Genomic DNA, 19,456 nt, shown 5'->3' on the forward strand with positions numbered 1-19,456 from the left:
TGCCTCCGCCCACAAGTGAAGGGGTAGGCCCTGATCATGCAACATCGCCCGTGCAGCACCCACGATCATTCTGTTCTTCCGCTCAGCAACCCCGTTCTGTTGTGGGTTATGGGGAGCTATGAGCTCTCTTCGAATCCCTTCTGCGCTGCAGAAGTCCTTGAACTCGCCAGAGATGAATTCACCACCATTGTCGCTCCTAAGAGCCTTCACCTTCTTCCCCGATTCCTTCTCGACCAGTGCTTTGAACTCACAGAACTTTGAGTATGTCTCGCTCTTCTTCTGCATGAAGAAGATCCAGCACTTTCAAGAGAAATCATCAACAAAGATCACATAGTACTTGTGCTTTGCTGTCGAAGCTACTGAGAAAGGTCCACACACATCTGTGTGAATTCTCTCAAGGATCGTCGTGGTGTGACTATCCTTCTCGTGAAAGCTGGCTTTCAAAATTTTTCCAAAAGTACACCCCTTGCACTGATCTGACTGTGCAATAGTGCCTTTAGGAAGCCCAGTAGAAATCTGCTGCAATATCTTCAAGGCTCCATGGTGAAGGTGGCCCAATCTCCGGTGCCACAGCTCGCCATCATCCCGGCTCACCAATCCTTCTACCTTGCATTCCATTGTTGTGCAGCCATCTACATGCAATTGATAAAGGTTCTTGACTCGAACCCCGATCTTCAGGGTTTCTCCAGTTGTCTTACTACGCAGGAAAGCCTTTCCCTCGCTAAAGACAACATCATATCCCTTGTCTTCTAACATCGCCACAGAGATAAGATTCTTCTTCAATCCTAGAACATGCATCACTTCCTTCAATACGAAGGGTTTACCAGACTCCCTCTCAAAGGAAATGGTACCAATACTGGTTGCACTGTATCTACCATCATCACCCATCTTGATGTGCACTCCAAGATCTTTCTCATCCAGATCAGAAAACAAATCTCGATCTCCTGTCATGTGAAAAGACGCACCACTGTCCAAAAACCATACCGATCCCATCACACTTGATACCAAGCATGCAATCAATGAAAAATCCAGCTCAAATTGCGAGGCTAAGGCCTCTCCCGCTGCAGATCCAGCAGCTTGCATATTTTTCTTCTTCTACGGACAATTTTTGTGGCATAATGTCTGTGCTAGTGACAATGAAAGCACTTTACCTTAGACATGTCCTGCTTCTTGCCTTTCGCACCGGAATGAGAAGCTTTCTTGTTCTTCCCCTCCTTTGCTTTGGTAGCCAAAGCGCAATTTTCTTCATCATATGCCTTTGATGAAGATCCGTCCCTGGTATTCCGCCTGATCTCCTCTTGCACAAGATGAGACCAAAGTCTCTCCCATCTTGGCAATTTCTCCCGACCATTGACAGAGTCTGTTGGGTCCCTATAATACTAGTGATTACCCCATTACTATTGTAGTTATACCCTTTATTTATATTGTTGTGCCCCTATTACCCCCATGTTGTTATTTCTGTGCCCCATAGAATCCCACTATTGTTATTTTTGTGGCTTTATATTATTATTGTTAGGTCGGCTGGATTATATTGTGACTCCTTAGACTCCTATATATAGAAAGGAGGTTTTGTCATTTGTATCATCGAAGAATTATTCATTTATGTAATGTAAAGGAGGTTGCCCCCTCGAAGAGGCTGAATTCTAAGGCATGGATCTCTCTTTTCTATCTCTTTTGTGAGCTGGTTTCATAACATTTCGTATCAGAGCTTTGGATTCTAGGGTTTCGCTGCTCCAAACAGGTCATCGTGGCATTTTCGCTATAATTTTTTTTTCTATGACATTTCAGAAGTCGCAAAAAAAACCCATTTGAGAAGAAATCGTACTGAACCTTGGGTCCGAATTTCAGAGCTTTTTGCGCGATATTTGCGGAGATATGTTCTGAGGAAGTTGGTCTTTTTGCAGACTCCTGAATTACATTCAAAACAGGTGACCTGGGGAAAATCGTCATAACTTTCTCTCTGGGGATCGAATTGAAATTTCGTAAGAAGGTACAGAAAGAGGACGGACTTTAGTTTCTTGTATGCGTGTTTCAGATTCAAAGGTTGAAACAGTGACTCGTGGCACGTCGTACAAGTTTGCTCTATTGAACTAGTCTAAAAGCAAGTCACTGTGGGAGATTTCACATAACTCTTCCTTGGAGAATCCAATTTGGGTCTGATCTAAAAATGGAATGTACTTGTTTAAGGGTGCAAGGTATCCATTTCCAATAATTTTAACTGTGAGCTAGACACTCCAAATGACCTCTAAAAATGTATAAACTTATTATTTCTTATACAGAGATAGACTGTAGGGGCATTCACCGGACATGTCACCTCTAAAAAGAGGATGAGTTCCAGAGGCTACCTGGCCCTCTACAGGCTCTGCCTAAAGAAATAACAAAGTAAACACTTAGAAGTCTTTGACATACACATACTTGAAGTTTAAGGTCTTGTGGAATGAGACAAGTAACTTTATGTAGCTGAACAGGTGATTATGTGTGTATGCAAGTTATATTTATTTGTTGTTTAATACTTTATATCAGTTTTGTTTAGCATATCATCTTCAGCAAATAAATACATCAAAATGATAAAGCAGTTCACCCCCCCTCTGGGCTACATCTACTTGACCAAGCCTCTCCAACTAGGCTTGTCCTCTTGTATTAAAATTGCTACAAAGGTTAATACAAGAATATAGGTGTCTCAAAGGACAGATCTGACTGTAAATACAGAATCAGAAGATAGGAATTAGCCAAACATGCTCTTTCCCAAACACTAAACAGTGAATTTTGTACCTTATATAGTACTTTCCCCAATTGGCCCTAGTGGCCCTTTAAACTTGCATGGAGAATTTTGAGGTGAATATGACCTCAATTGGTTCTGAAACCTCTTCCATTAGACTCAGGAGGTCGAAAATAGCAGACATAGGCTTTTGAATCACCAAAAACGGATGAACAGAGCCCCAAACAGCTCAATCCCTGAAATGGCCCTAGTGGCCCTGAAAGCTTCCCTGAAGCTAAACAGTGAGAAGAATGCCTAAGAAGGAAAAAATAGCTGTAGAAATGGATTCATAATGCTGAAAACCTTCAGGAATGACCTTCGTTCCACATTCACTGGCTGCACAATTCCCAATGCAGCTCCCAAATTGATTTGGCCCTTGTGGCTCCTGGAACTTCAACGAAGCTAAAACACCTGCAAATGACCTCAGATGGCTGTGAAACCTGTTCCAATGGCTTTAGAAGGTCCAAAATACCCAAAAAAAAAAATCATCCAAAACCGACTTTCCTAGCCAAAGTTATGGCCATTTACTCCCAACTGCCAGCTTGGCCTAAAAAAACTCCAGTTAACCTTAGTTACGGCCAGATAAGCCTGCTAATTGTGGAGCGGCCGCCAAATTTGGCGCGCTTCGCCAAATATTCCGCCATGCTAACTGTAGTTACAATAAATGTTTATGAACGTTGGGCGGTTAACCTCGGATTTTGTGCCCGGAGGTTAGGGGCTTAGCCCACGGTTCTCGGCACCTGGTCGTATGGTATGGGGGCTGGCCCTTAGGGGATGGTCCCCTTGGGGCCCCGCCCAAAGTCATTTAAACTTTAAAAATTGTTTTTTCCCACCCATATAACAAGCGTGCTTGTGTTGGTGCAACGGTAAGGATGTTCATTAGTGCGTGGGAGGTCCTGTGTTTAAACCCTGCCCATGCCACAAATTTTAACATGCGCTCCAAACAAACTTTGCTGACGTCATCATGGGCCATGTGGTGCCCTCCGAGCCTGCCACGTGGCAGCCTGTGATTGGCTGGCCAAAAGTGATATTCCCCAGAATATTCCAAGGAATATTTCGTGGAATATTCTTTTTTTAATTTTATTTTTTAAAATTCCAAAAACTAAGGGTTATTGGGCAATTTTGTTGTTGGCATAACTTTCGAACCGTTTGCGGCACCGGAATCAAGAAGACAAGCTCTATCTAGTCGTTCAGGTTCCAATTAGTTTTGATCACTTTCATTTTTAACCATTTTACGACACTTGGTACTGAGCTCCTGATCACACCTCCCAAATGAGAAGGCTTTTGGTCCCCAAAAGCTTACTGAATCTCTGAACTGAACTGTACAGCACTTGAGGAATAGAAATATCCTCCCCCGTTCAGCCAAAATAGCATACTGATGCCAAAATGTCCTGCCTTATCAACTGTCGTCATGGCGAATGTTGTTGCATAAACCAAGTACTCGTCGAATCCCGACCAAGCTTGTTCGCCAGACAAACTAAAAGTTTGTAGAAACCAGCAATGAAACTTTCTGATATATGAGCTGAAATATTCCCCTGAACATGTGCGCTTTCCAGCTGTCATGATGCCCATCCATGGCACCTTCGCTCCAGAAGAAGAGTTGCCTCCCAAATGAGAAGGCTTTTGCAAAGATGAAACACCTCATCATTTCTCCTCTTTACAATCTTGGAGATCAAATTAACTTTTTCCAAGTCAATATTACATTACATGCATGGTTAAAAACAAAGTAATCAACCCTTCAAGTTAATCACACATACATGTTTAAAAAACAAGCAAATCATCATGATCCCTGTGCTCATGCATATCATTCTCATGCATGCAGTTTATCCTTCAACTTTCTCTTAAGTACAATCATAAGTACAATATCCTCAATCACATGTACATGTACTTTCAAAACTGAAATGAATATAACTTTCGCTACGATAGAGTGAGTCTCATACTCAGTTTTTCCATCCTGCAACTTGCCTTCCCTTAACCAAGAAATGCATTCAATCAAAAGACATGCAACTTTAATTGGATAAGAATTCTAATCATTTCTTACCAATCCATTTCAAAGGCTTTTCCTTTAACTGCACATCAATATCAACATGTGTATCATCCTGACACATATCAATGATGGAAACTTCCTTCCCATTCTTGCCATACTCTTTCTCCAGTTTCTTCAACTTTTGGGGAAGCATTGTTGGATTCAGAGTCCAACACCTTTCAACAGTATGTCCATGCTTATGGCAATAAGTGCAACACATGTTCATCTTCTTGACAGCATGATTTGCATTGTTCAATGGAACTTTGGCTTCTTGCCTCCTTTCCTTCAAAAGTTTCCTGCATGTTGCCATTCTTCTCCAACATCTAGAAACACTATGGTTAAACAAACCACAAAAAGAACATGCAATTCTTTTCCAATGCTTGTGTGGAAATTTACCATGCTTTACATGATCAAAGGAAGTGTGATAGAAATCAAATTTATACCTTTGTCTTTCACCTTCATTACCTTCATAAGGTGGTGAATCGAAAGAAGAAGAGGCTCCTTTTGGAACACCATCAATCCCTTCAATGGTTTTAGAGCGTTCACCACTTCCTTGTTCAAGTGCATGCTTATGCACACCTTCTTCCTGCAACGCATGTTTCAAACTATTGCATTCCTCAAGGATACAACCTTTACAACCTTGAGATAAAGAACCTGAAATGAAACTCCTTCTAGGAACTGTTTCAATTGCCTTCATGGCTGCTTTGGAACTTTCTCCATAAGATTGTCCATAGCCAAGACCCAAATTCTTAGGCCTTACCTCAACCATTATTGGCTCAACTATACCTTGTGCATGTTTTCCCAATCCTTTTCCTTCATATCTCATTTTGGACATCACCTTGGACCCTATGCCTCTGGTATGTTTCTCAAAAGAACCAACATAAACATTCTTATAAGAATTTGAAGACAAACTAGAATTGTTTACCTCTTCTTCAAGCTGATACTTGGTTAAGGCTTCTTTGTCAATAAGGAGTTGTGTCTCCAACTCATGCATCCTTTCCAGCTTCATGTTTGCAATATGAATTTGGCCTTCCATTTCCTGCAATTGGTTAGAAAGCAATTGATTCTCTTCCCTCATGGAATTCAATTGCTCTTGAAGTCTAGAGCTCTTTCTTTCATCCTCATACATTTCTCTCACCATATTCATCATGATGAAAAATTCTTGCTTCAAGCCTTCATCAAAGAATCTTGTGAAGGAGGACGATTTTGAGAACTCACTTATGGAAGTTGTCATTGTAAAAATGAGCAAAAGAGCTTCAGCCAACTCAAACAACAAGTAGTTTGCAGAATAATGAAGCAGTCAATCTTCAACACTGCTTAAGACACCTTTCAAGCTACACAATCAAGCTAGTGATGTCAGTCAAGAAAACCTAGTGCTCTGATACCATCTGATTTGAAAATGGAATGTACTTGTTTAAGGGTGCAAGGTATCCATTTCCAATAATTTCAACTGTGAGCTAGACACTCCAAATGACCTCTAAAAATGTATAAACTTATTATTTCTTATACAGAGATAGACTGTAGGGGCATTCACCGGACATGTCACCTCTAAAAAGAGGATGAGTTCCAGAGATTTCAAAGGCGCTCAGAGCTCCTGATCAAGGTCAGACTTGTGGCATTGGAAAGAGGACACAGAAGGCTACTACAGGTTGCAATTTCAGAATTGGATGATCTGAAATTACAGAGATACATCAGATTCAATATCAGGCTTCTATAAAGTGAAAAAAGGTGTGTAGTTTTTTTTTTTAATTTTTGTGTAAGCTTGGTTTAACGGAATTCAAAGGGCATAGTAAAGCATTATTATCGGTAACTGATGCCCCGAGGAAAGAAAATGCAAACACCTAGTAAGGAACCTGAAAGCTCTAGCATGACTCATGAAGAAGAGGAAGAAATGCTACATGATATATCAAAATTACAAGAACAAGTGCAACAAATGTCACGCTCACAAAAGCTAACAGAAGCTAAGATAATTGGCGTGGAATCTAAGATAAATGGCGTGGAATCTAAGATAAATGGTGTGGAAGCTAAGATGGACGATTTGAAGATAGATTTGAAGACAGATTTGAAGACAGATTTGACAAATTTTCTACAAGAGATACTTATTAATGGTGAAAAGGTTGTAAAGGAAACTCATGATGTGAACAAAAGTAATGTTAATCATGATTCCATAGACTCTAATGTTGGATCGAAGACCCACCATATTCCAAAAATCGATATGAGGAAGTTTGATGGCAAGGATCCCGCCACATGGATATTACAGATGGAGCAATTCTTCGATCTCAATAATGTGCAAAACACACAAAAGGTACGTATGGAAACTGTATATTTGGAACCAAATCAGTTTGTATGGTATCAATGGCTTTGCTCTCGTAAAAAATTTATCACTTGGGCAATTTTTACGGAAGAATTGATAGCACATTATGAAGATACAAAAAGCAACACTTTTTTTAGCCAATTGATAAGTCTCAAACAAAAGGGTTCAGTAATGGAGCACATTGAGGAGTTCCAAAAATTGAACATAAGGGTAAAAGATATTCCAGAGGAGCATAGGATTGATGTGTTCATAGGGTCTTTAAAGGATAATATCCAACATGATGTTCGCCTTTGGGAACCTGATTCATTAGAGAAGGCATTCAGGTTAGCAAGAAAAATGGAAAGCAAAATTATGGCAACCAGGAAGCATACCACTCACAACTATAAAGACGGAAGTGTTGTTGCCCCTAGTCTTCCACAACCTATAAGGTTGACACCACAACAATTGGAAGAAAAAAGAGCAAAAGGGCTTTGTTACAGTTGTGATAGCAAATACACTAAAGGTCATAAGTGTGCTGAGAAGAAATTATTCTACATAGATTGTGAAGAGGAAGAAGAAAAGGAGCAAGAAAGGTCAAAAGAAGAAGATATACTCCAGGAACAAAGCCTAGATGAAGAACAAATAAATCCGACCATATCTTGTAATGCATTGGCGGGAATTACCACTCCTCAAACCATCAAGATAGAAGGACAAATCAAGAAGAAAAAGGTAATAGTGTTGATTGATTCAGGAAGCACCCACAATTTTATTCATTGTAGGGTAGCAAAAGAATTGAATTGCTTCCTATATCCAGCACCAGAGTGTCAAGTGATGATTGCAAATGGAGGAACAATAAATTGCTCTGGAAAGTGCCATAATATCAAGCTATCCATGGGAGAATATGTATTGACTAGCCCAATGCTTTCCATTCCAATGGGAGGTGCTGATGTTGTACTAGGAGTCCAATGGCTACAATCCTTGGGTACAATAGCTTTTAATTTTCAAGAACTTTTCATCAAATTTTCTACGGAAGGAAAGGAAGTTGAATTAAGGGGTATTGCAGGGAAACCAGGAAAGATAATCAGCTCTAATGGTATGACAAAGCTTCTAAAAAAGGAGCAAAGAGGTGTAATTGCACAATTATGTTCGCTAGATGTTTCCACATTGGAATCATCTATTTCTCCAGATCTCCAAAAAGTCCTGGACAATCATTCCAAGGTATTTGAGACTCCCAAAGGTCTCCCACCTATGCGTGATCATGATCATGCTATTCATCTGATTCCAGGAAGTGTTCCTCCAAACATCAGGCCGTACAGATATCCCTATGTCCAAAAAAGTGAAATTGAACGTATGGTTGCAGAAATGCTAGAGGCTGGTATAATTCAACCAAGTCAAAGTTCTTTCTCTGCTCCAGTAGTATTGGTGCACAAGAAGGATGGATCATGGCGCATGTGTCCGGATTATAGGGAGCTCAACAAGCTCACTATTAAAGATAAGTTCCCCATTCCTGTCATTGATGAATTACTGGATGAATTGCATGGATCAATTTACTTCACCAAGTTGGATCTTCGTTCGGGATATCATCAAATCAGAATGAAGATTGAAGACATTCCGAAAACGGCATTTAGAACTCATGAGGGTCATTATGAATTTTTGGTCATGCCTTTTGGCCTTACCAATGCACCTTCAACATTTCAAGGTTTGATGAATTCAATTTTCAAACCATTCCTTAGAAAATTTGTGTTAGTATTTTTTGATGATATACTAATCTACAGCAAGTCTTGGAAGGATCATGTTGAACATGTTGACAGGGTGCTACAACTATTGGAGGAGAAACAATTATATGCAAAAAGATCCAAATGTTTCTTTGGAGTCCAGGAGGTGGAATATTTGGGTCATATTGTATCTCATGAAGGAGTTAAGGTAGACCCTAGCAAAATTAAAGCCATTAAGGAATGGAAAATCCCCACATCCATAAAGCATCTGCGAGGATTTCTTGGGTTGACAGGGTATTATCGCAAGTTTGTTAAGAATTATGGGAGAATAGCAGCACCTCTAACAACATTATTGAAGAAAGATGCATTTTCATGGACTCCGGAAGCAACAAAGGCCTTTGAACATCTTAAAGAGGCAATGTGCCAAGCACCGGTCTTAGCTACACCGGACTTCACAAAAACCTTTATTGTGGAATGTGATGCTTCAGGAAATGGAATTGGTGCTGTTCTAATGCAAGATGAAAGACCCATTGCTTTTGAAAGTCGTCCAATCAAGGGAAAGTTTTTAAGCAAAGCTATTTATGAGAAGGAAATGTTGGCAATACTCCATGCACTTAAGAAATGGCGACCCTACCTAATGGGAAGACACTTCAAGGTAAAAACGGATCATGATAGCCTTAAATACTTTTTAGAACAAAGATTATCCTCTGAAGAGCAACAAAAGTGGGTCACAAAGATGTTGGGTTATGACTTTGAAATCATCTACAAAAAAGGGAAGCAAAATGTGGTGGCAGATGCACTCTCAAGAAAGGATGAGGATGTGGAAGCATTGTTGTGCGCCATTTCTATTATCCAACCAGATTGGATAAACGAAGCAAGGGAGGAATGGAAGAATGACGAAGAAGTGTGGGCACTTATTCGAAAGCTACAACAAGATTCCAGTACGTCTGATACATTTAGCTGGCAAAATGATTCGTTATGGTACAAAGATCGCTTATACCTCTGTAAGAATTCCCAGCTAAAACAAAAGATTCTTATGGAATTGCACACTTCTCCCTTAGGAGGGCACTCAGGATTTTTAAAAACTTACCACAGGGTTAAGAAGGAATTTTTTTGGGATGGCCTTAAATCAGATATTCAAAAGTTTGTGGCGGAATGTTTGGTTTGCCAACAAAATAAAGTTGAAACAATTAAGACACCGGGTCTATTACAACCTTTATCCATTCCAAGCCAACGTTGGGAGGAGGTTTCAATGGATTTTATCACAGGTTTACCCAAGTCTGAGGGAAAGAGTGTCATCATGGTGGTAGTTGACAGACTTACCAAGTATGCACACTTTTGTGCATTATCACATCCATTTAAAGCCAGTACAGTTTCTACTGGCTACATGGAAACCCAAAGATTATTGTAAGTGACAGAGATCCCATTTTCACTGGAAATTTTTGGACAGAATTATTTTCTTGTCTTGGTACTCAGTTAGCTCATAGCTCATCTTATCATCCTCAATCTGATGGGCAAACTGAGATAGTAAACAAATGTTTGGAAGGATATCAACGTTGCTTTGTATCTGATAAACAAACACAATGGGTCAAATGGTTGCCTCTGGCTGAATGGTGGTATAACACTTCCTTCCATACAGCAACAAAAATGACCCCATTTATGGCACTTTATGGGTATCAACCACCATCCATCACATCATATTTAAGAGAAAATTCTAAGGTTCAGGCAGTGGAACATCACATCGAACATCAACAACAAGTCCTCCAACTCTTAAAGGATAACCTCGTGTTGGCACAAAATAGAATGAAACAACAGGCAGATCAACATCGCAGTGAAAGAAGTTTTGATGTAGGTGATTGGGTATTCCTACGGCTACAACCATATAAGCAAATGTCCCTAAAGCAAGCTAAGAAGGATAATAAATTATCACCAAAGTATTATGGTCCGTACAAGGTGTTGCAAAAGATTGGTACTATGGCATACAAATTGGAGCTTCCTGCAGCTTCTCGATTGCACCCAGTTTTCCATGTTTCATGTTTAAAGAAGGTTATAGGCGACAAGCTCCCAGTTCAAACAATATTGCCAGAACTTGACGAGGAAGGAAAAATTATATTGGAACCGGAAGCAGTCACAGAAACAAGAACTCGACAGCTACGAAATCGATCAATTTCAGAGTATCTTATCAAGTGGAAGAACTTATCCGCTGAAGATTCCACATGGGAGGATGAGAATTTTATGCAGAAGTATCCAGAACTACTCAAGCGTTGAGGACAACACTTTTTTGAAGGAGAGGGGCATGTTGGGTCCCTATAATACTAGTGATTACCCCATTACTATTGTAGTTATACCCCTTATTTATATTGTTGTGCCCCTATTACCCCCATGTTGTTATTTTTGTGCCCCATAGAATCCCTCTATTGTTATTTTTGTGGCTTTATATTATTATTGTTAGGTCGGCTGGATTATATTGTGACTCCTTAGACTCCTATATATAGAAAGGAGGTTTTTTCATTTGTATCATCGAAGAATTGTTCATTTATGTAATGTAAAGGAGGTTGCCCCCTCGAAGAGGCTGAATTCTAAGGCGTGGATCTCTCTTTTCTATCTTTTTTATGAGCTAGTTTCATAATAGAGTCCTGATAGGAATGCCAACTCTTTAGAAGACCAAGGAGAACCAAGCTCACCAAGTCCTCATCATCGAGAGTCACCCCCACACTTCCCAGCTCATCCCAACATTGGGTGAACTTCGTGAGATACTTGGGCATACTGTCTCCTTTCTCACACTTAATGTTTCTGAGTTTATCCTTGAGCGCCAACTTCCTCTGGTCGCTCTTGCTTTGGAATAAATCTATCAACACTTTCCACATCAAGTATGGAGAAGCCTTTCCATGCAAGCTGGATACAATGTGATCCTTCACGCCCTCCAACAGAATCCTTCGACACGTTGCTGTCTTCTTTTTCCAAGCCTCAACTTGAGCAGCATCAGTAGGCTTTGGGACCTTAGCCTCTATGAACTCCTTCAACCCATTGTCATCTAACACCGCCTCCATCCTTTCTTTCCATGCAATATAATTTGAGCTGCCTACAAGGGCATACTCCAATCGCAATCCGTTGAAAGACATTTCAACTTCGACACCAAGAAAACACTGCTACAAATTCGAATTCCACCAGCTCAAAACTCAACCAATTCTGATCTAAAATTCATGAGAACAAAGTATTTCTCATACAGAGATTGACTGTATGGGCATTTACCGGATATCTCACCTTCCAAAAGAAGGATGAATCCAGCGGCTACCTGGCCCGATTACAGACTCTGCCAGAAGAAATAAAAATGTAATCACTTTCTAAATAATAGATCTGATGATCAACTTCACTCCGATACCATGTAGAAATTTGAATAATATAACATTTATTCACAGATATTATCCTGATTATACATTATTTGCGGAATGCATACATAATACATAACCTCCTCTACCATTGATCATCAATTTGCGGAATTAAAAAACAATCGCATGCGCACATTGAAACGTCAATCGCACATATCAACACAGTATGTAATGGGGAAAGCATACAGCTGAAAACCCCCAATATCTGTATATTATAGTGGTAGAGAACATGTAACAATACATAGTACAATACTCCTCACAAGTACTCAGTACTATCTCCACATGCTACACACAAACTAGCTCAGATCTGAACAAGTCACGGGTTCAAATCTCCTCCACTGTTTGCCTGCCTCTACTGCGCAATCCAAGTTGAGAATAGATCTGATCCAAGTTCGAATTCCCTTGGCTTGTACTGCGCAATCCTCATTGGCAATCTCAATCAATGATTGTGCAAATCTCATGCACAGCTATAGTCACAACTGATAGTAGTCTCACCCTTTCACCCACCTCTAACACTTGTCTCCACTGAACTGTCCATGCACTGAGTTAACTGATGTATTCTTTAGTTGATTTATGAGTTGATAATTAGTGAATTAATTAATAATTAATTCACATCACTCATCGCTAGTGTATTTGGCAGTTAGACTAAATACAACTAGTTCAACTAAGTCAAACTGAACACAACTCCATCAACTCCTCAATCAACTCCACCAAACTCAATCACTTGAGTTCTAACTGAAGTCCATCATGCAATAGCTCAACTAACCCATAGGAAAAGTGTATTTCCTTTTGGCAGTTGCATGTGCCACATCCGTAGCTCGAACTGAAGTGCTGCAAGAGGATAAGATAATGTTTATAGTCCAAATAATATTAAGAGCTAATAATATTTGACTGTTCTATTTTTTGACTGGCAGTCTAAAAATAGACTCCGCCCATATGTCTAAAAATAGAGGTCCATCTATTTTTACCAACATGACCAATCATCCATAAATAGCATCCTGCAACTCATAGACCATGATCCATATGTCTAAAAATAGACATAGTCTAAAAATGGACTTTGCGCCAAAAATAGCCTGCGGGCCCACTTAGTGAAGGCGACTTCTTTTCACTAAGCTCCATCATCTTGTGGCATCTTCAACATAGGTGAAGAGCTAGCTTCATAATTCGAACTTGATTTCACTCTCATTGCATGCATGGCCAATACTGTCATGGGTGGCACATGGTATCTTGACACCGGTGCCTCATTTCATATGACGAGGAATGTAGATCTCTTTAATGATTTTGAGGAGAAAGACCTCAAGCAGAGCATAGAGTTGGGAGATGACAGGAGGTGTAGAGCTACCAGTATCGGTACGATTACCTTTCAGAGGGAGTCTGGCTCCCCTCTCAGGATCATAGATGTGATATATTTTCCAGGACTAAAGAATAATCTTATTTCAGTCGTGATATTGGAAGACCATGGCTATGATGTGATTTTTAGTAAGGGAAATGTTTTGCTTAGACACATTGCCATGGGATAGGTGAAATAGATCGGTGCACGGGTCAAGACCCTGTATACTCTTGAGGTACAAGATGATTGCAAAGCCTTGAGTAGCAAGGCAAAGGTTATAGACTTGGTGGTTGAGAGGGAGAATGAATTACCTCTCAACATACAACCCCAAAATAAGCCTCAGAAGCAATCTGAAAAAATTATGGAGCAACTAGAATTGGAGATACGGAGAGGAGACCGAGTGGAGGCATCCACTCATGCAGACCTCCAATAGGGGGGAATTTTGAGCCAGGTGAGAAGAGGGAGCACATGTAGCCATACCTCCAGGTGAGGTGGGGTGATGTGAAGTGATAGTCCCAAGAGGGATCAAATTGGGCAGGGTCCATTGAGAGGTTTTATCTCATGGATTGTACCTTGCTACGGGAGCCCAAAGTATATAGTAGCGGGAGGAATCAGTGGTGATTGATACAGTCAGAGATCAAAGTGATAGTGGCTAGAGCAATCAGATACTGAAGAGCACAGAGAAGGGTTGATGACAATGAAAAAAGGCAGATTCAACAAAAGCACAAAGTTTTCTGTCGACAGAGCCAATAACAGTCAGATACTTTGATGACACATGCATCATACTGATTCAGGTTGGAAGTTTTTGTTTTGTTTTTGGAGTTGTTGCAACAACAACACTAGAGAGAAGTGTTGCATGCAGAACATTCCAAAGGTTCAGGATAAGGATCGAGTTGAATTCCTTTCTTGTTGAGAGGGAGTGTTGAAAATATCAACAATAAATGTTAAAAATATAATCCAGAAATTCCAATTTAATTTGTCCTTGAATTAAATTGTGAATTAAAATTGTAATTATTTTCTCATAACAACTTGTAATAGTTATCTAAGTTAAGTTGACTTAGTTAACTTAGGAATTTCAAGTTGGAAGTCTATCTGAAGTCACGTGAGTGTGATCCCTAATTTTTAGGGGTTCAAGATGAGTTTATTTATGATTTGTAATTAGATAACTTAGTTTACTAAGTTATGGCCAATTAAATTAGTTCAAATTTTTTGTGGAACTAATAGAGAGTTAACAATCATTTGGTGCACTAGTGCATCCACAAGTGTCACTCTAGTTAACTGAAGATTCCCTTATGAGAAACTCATGCATGTCGATTTTGAGAAAGACCCAGTTGAAACTAGAGTGCAGGGACAATGTACTATCAATTATATGATTTACTGAGTTGTAAATATCATGCATGTAATCAGAGAAGGACCTAATTTTGGATTGCGGAGTTATGGATGAGGAATTTCCCTTTAAATATGGGTTAATTCTCCCAAGAATTTTGCAAAGAATTAGAAGCTTGGAGGCTTGGAAATTTGGCTAAGTATTGGCCAAAGGAAGTCATCAGACGGAGGATAGGAAATACTTGTGCAGGTTAAGCTCAAGGTTGAGCGAAGCATATTGTATTCATCCAAATTCTTGGACCAAGGCTGCAAGGAATTATGGGCTTGGAGAGAAGTAGAAGAGGCTAGAGATTGGTTTGAGCTTGCTTGTGAGCAGGGAGATTGATCATATTGAGTGTTGGGATTGTTCTTGTGAGAACAAGCATTGTATTATCATCTTGGATTTCTAATTTAATGCAATACATATAGTAGATAGTTTTTTGTTGAGCCTTTCCCCGGATACTCATTGTGTTATGTGCCATTGATTTATCTTCTTCTTGTTCATATTATTTTCATTGATCTATTGGCTTCCACTCGTTGAAAGTAGAAGTATATTCTTGTCCTGTGCTTTAGTAAATTGCATGAGCTTGTTAATCTACAGGAAATTCTAAAGAACCTCATGTGGAATATAATGATATTTATCATGGAAGATAAAACACAACAACAATAATAACCAAATCAAATTATTGCCTCATAAGGACATAAATAATGACGCATGTCTTCATTTATTAGAGATAAATAAAATTGATAGATAAGTTGCGCCTTTATCATAAAACAATGAACCTAAATGAAATAATGAGCATATAACAAAATATGCCCATCTAATTGTAATCATCTACATATGCCAACCATACCTCAAGCAAGATGTGCCTCGACCTCTACACATGTTCATGATTTAATACATTGAAATTGATTGCATTATTTACACCATTCCTCCATGCAGTGATCATTCCTCAATTGTGGTTGAGTAACTATTAGTGCATGCATTATTTAATACTTCAGTAATTAACAAATCATGTAAACATAAATACACACTTTATAAAATAGTTGAGCCATGTTTCTTAAACTATGCAAATAATAATATTGGAAGTTATAATTACATACAATGGTCATACTTAGTTATAATTACATACAATGGTCATACTTAGTGAAAGAGGAAAGTTACATACAACAGTTGACATACTTATTCAAATATGGAAGTGACAATATCACATTTTTACTTCTCAACAATTATTACTGGTGAATTTGTAGAATATGAGGACCTATTGATACACGCCAACCTCTTGCTAAAACTTGTTTAGAATCTCATTAACATTCTTTGACATTTTCTATCATGGACTATCAACCACCATCTTCATCTTCGCATGCACCCTACTAAGTTTCTCTTTACTATAAGCAATAACAAACACATTAGCACCACTAAGATAGATTGATTACTCAAACCATTTCCTAGACATACAAGTAATATGGAACCTTTTCCCAAATAGACAAGTAATATGAAACACAAACTACAACGTGAAAAAAGATGCTTAGTAGGTCATTTCCACACAACGACAACATACACATTTTAATTGACGATTGACTATGAAAATAGTTTGATAGTCATAGATTACATCTAGTAAATTGACAACTTCAACCATTTCTACCTCTCCCGGGCCTTTAATAAATAAATAGGTAGAGTAATAAGTAGGCAAGAGGAAGAACAAGTAGTCACCCATGAAGAACATTTTTCTCTTGCAGATTTGACTAGATGAGGGCCATTGCTTGATAAGGAATGGAGACACCAAGAGGATAAGTAAGCATATCCATCATATACGAACACCTCACAAGTTCATTTTAATTCACTTTTCACTTCATCTTGATTCGGCCTTGCAAATTTGAGTAGGTAGATGTCCTTATTGAATGCATCATGAGGTATTTGAGGGTGTTCATCCTTACTTTTCACATTGCTTGCAAAAAGAACTTCTAACAATTTTTTTCCTAGTTAATTTTATCCCTATCCCTTTTACAGTGTATGAAGCAACAACAAACATCATTGTACCATAAGGGATTTCAACTAACAATTGACATGAATTGATGAACAGTCGTATAGAGGTTGCTTTTTAAGATAGGTTCTTAGATTTTCAAATAGACATGTGGTTTAATGCATGAACTCTTTTACTCCACGAAGAAATATCTTTCTCGACTATGACATACCATATCTTACATGACGTTGCTTCCTATCCTCTAGCTTGTATAGCACTGAGGTTTCTTAAAAAAAAGTGGGGTAGGGATTATTGTTGTGATGTTAAGTTATATAGCATGCATAGATGAAAAAGAGAGACACAAATATTTTAAAATCTGTAATTTGGATGTCACAATTCTTAGTTCAAACCAAAAGCCCTGTAATACGTTTTCTAAATCAAATTATTATCCAATCACTATATTTAGATGTCACATATAACACCATACCTAGTTTCATAAATGTTGTCTAAATTTGCGTGCCATTATTGATGAGTATGCGTAGAAGGGAACTAAACTTAGTTCTATAAATGCCATGCAAATATGTATTGAAGGCACTTAAAGCTACTTCCATAAATGTTAAGTAATTTTGTGTATCATTATTAATGCGTATTTAAATAGATTTTTCAAATTCTATTTGAATATCACAACTTATCATTTACTTCATAGTTTATGACTAGCACTATATCCATAAATATATAATATTTCAAGGAAACTAATTAAAATTTTAACACTTATCCTATTTCCATAAAGACTTTATTCCACATAACTACTCCATCACATATACATGATTTTATTATGTTTTTCAATGCAATGCAATCATTAATTAGAAAATAATAAAAATACTATGTGATATTGGATTGTACATGGCTTCAATCCACCCAATGGGAAGAAAGTCCTTCCTTCCTTGGATAATTTTAAGACACATACCCATGATTACTTTTGTTATGTTAATCTAATATTTTATTAGATCATCTTTATTCATTTTTTTAAAGAATATATTAAGTTATTTAAGAAGACTTCAATAACTTTAAAATTTAATTACATTGAAGGTGTTCTCACATAACTACTCCATCGCATATACATGCTTTTATTATTTTTTTCAATGCAATGCAATCATTAATTGGAAAAAAATAAATATACTATGTGATATTGGATTGTATATGGCTTAAATCCACCAAATGGGAAAAAAGTCCTTCCTTCCTTCCTTGGATAATTTTAAGACACACACCCATGATTATTTTTGTTATGTTAATATAATATTTTACTAGATCATCTTTATTCATTTTCTTAAAATATATTAAGTTATTTAAGAAGACTTTAATAATTTTAAAATTTAATTACATCAAAGGTGTTCCCTCTATGGAGTTGGCTAGACAAACGCTGTTCAACCCAGCCAATCCTCACACTCCATTTTCGTCTTCCTTCATGGAATAAAAACTTGACAGGTGGAAATGAAAAAGCTTTTGTACGAGCCACTTTTCCACTTTTCTCGACTATCTACGAACTATCTGTTTCTGTTATGCGATGTAGTCATGCTAATGAGCCACTGCACGGAAAGCTCAGCCTTATCATTGATTGGAATACTAGATCTATAAATGTCCCGACTCCTTCCTGATCCCTATTGATGTGTCTAAACAAAGGCAACAAATGAACCTTATCTTCATACCATAAGCACAACTCCTAAACTACATTTTGGCATGTTATCATCCAAGCTACATACGCAAAAGTACCTTATCTTAAGACTGCTTCACATCCAAGGCCTTCTAGCCTGTTATCAACTCCATAGGAACAACTGTAGAACCACATTATAACATGTTATCAGTTCAACTCCATAGGCACAACTCAAAACTGTAAACATCTGATTTTGTAGTTACAATCGATTGGATGTAATATTCAAGAGAAATAGAAATGAATATTTTATAATTGACATCAAGGAAAAGCAAGTTTGTCTAAAAAAAAATCCACAATTTGCCTAAAAAAAAATACATTTAAAGATGTACTACGATCAAAACTCGCCTGCATAATCTCGAGCAAGATATCCAAATGTGTTGGCCAAGCTTGTTTCCACTCATGTTTTATCCTCAGAAGCAGGCTTTGCAAGACCAAACGTGTTGGCTAAGCATTCCCTAAGGCATGAATTCATGAATTCAAGCAACCTTTCATTGTTCTTAGTGCAATACCCAAGGATTGCAACAAGATTTAGATGACGGACCTTGCCCAACATACTGATCTCTGCCTAAAATTCTTGAGCCCCATTCTCTTCACTAGAACTGTCGAACCATCTTCGATTTTGGATTTATTAACCAAATGACTGCAAACTCAAGTCAAGGGAGGCACAAATTCATATTCACATTCATACTCACTCTCAATATCACAGTAATCATCATCAAATTATTCAACTATTTGTTTACCCCGCCTCTTTCCTTCTTTTCTCTTCTGCTGAAATAAATAGCCCAGTTACTTACATGCACTTAAAGAAATTATCTAACATACCTTTACCTTAACTTGTTCTTCCCATGACTTGAACACAGTATCTGCCAAAACTCTGTAGCTTTCGGCCTCTATGAGAGGCCACT

Source organism: Pinus tabuliformis, chromosome X (genome assembly GCF_031772625.1).
Source record: "Pinus tabuliformis cultivar Carrire ecotype Pingquan chromosome X, CPIR1, whole genome shotgun sequence".
NCBI lineage: Eukaryota > Viridiplantae > Streptophyta > Pinopsida > Pinales > Pinaceae > Pinus > Pinus tabuliformis.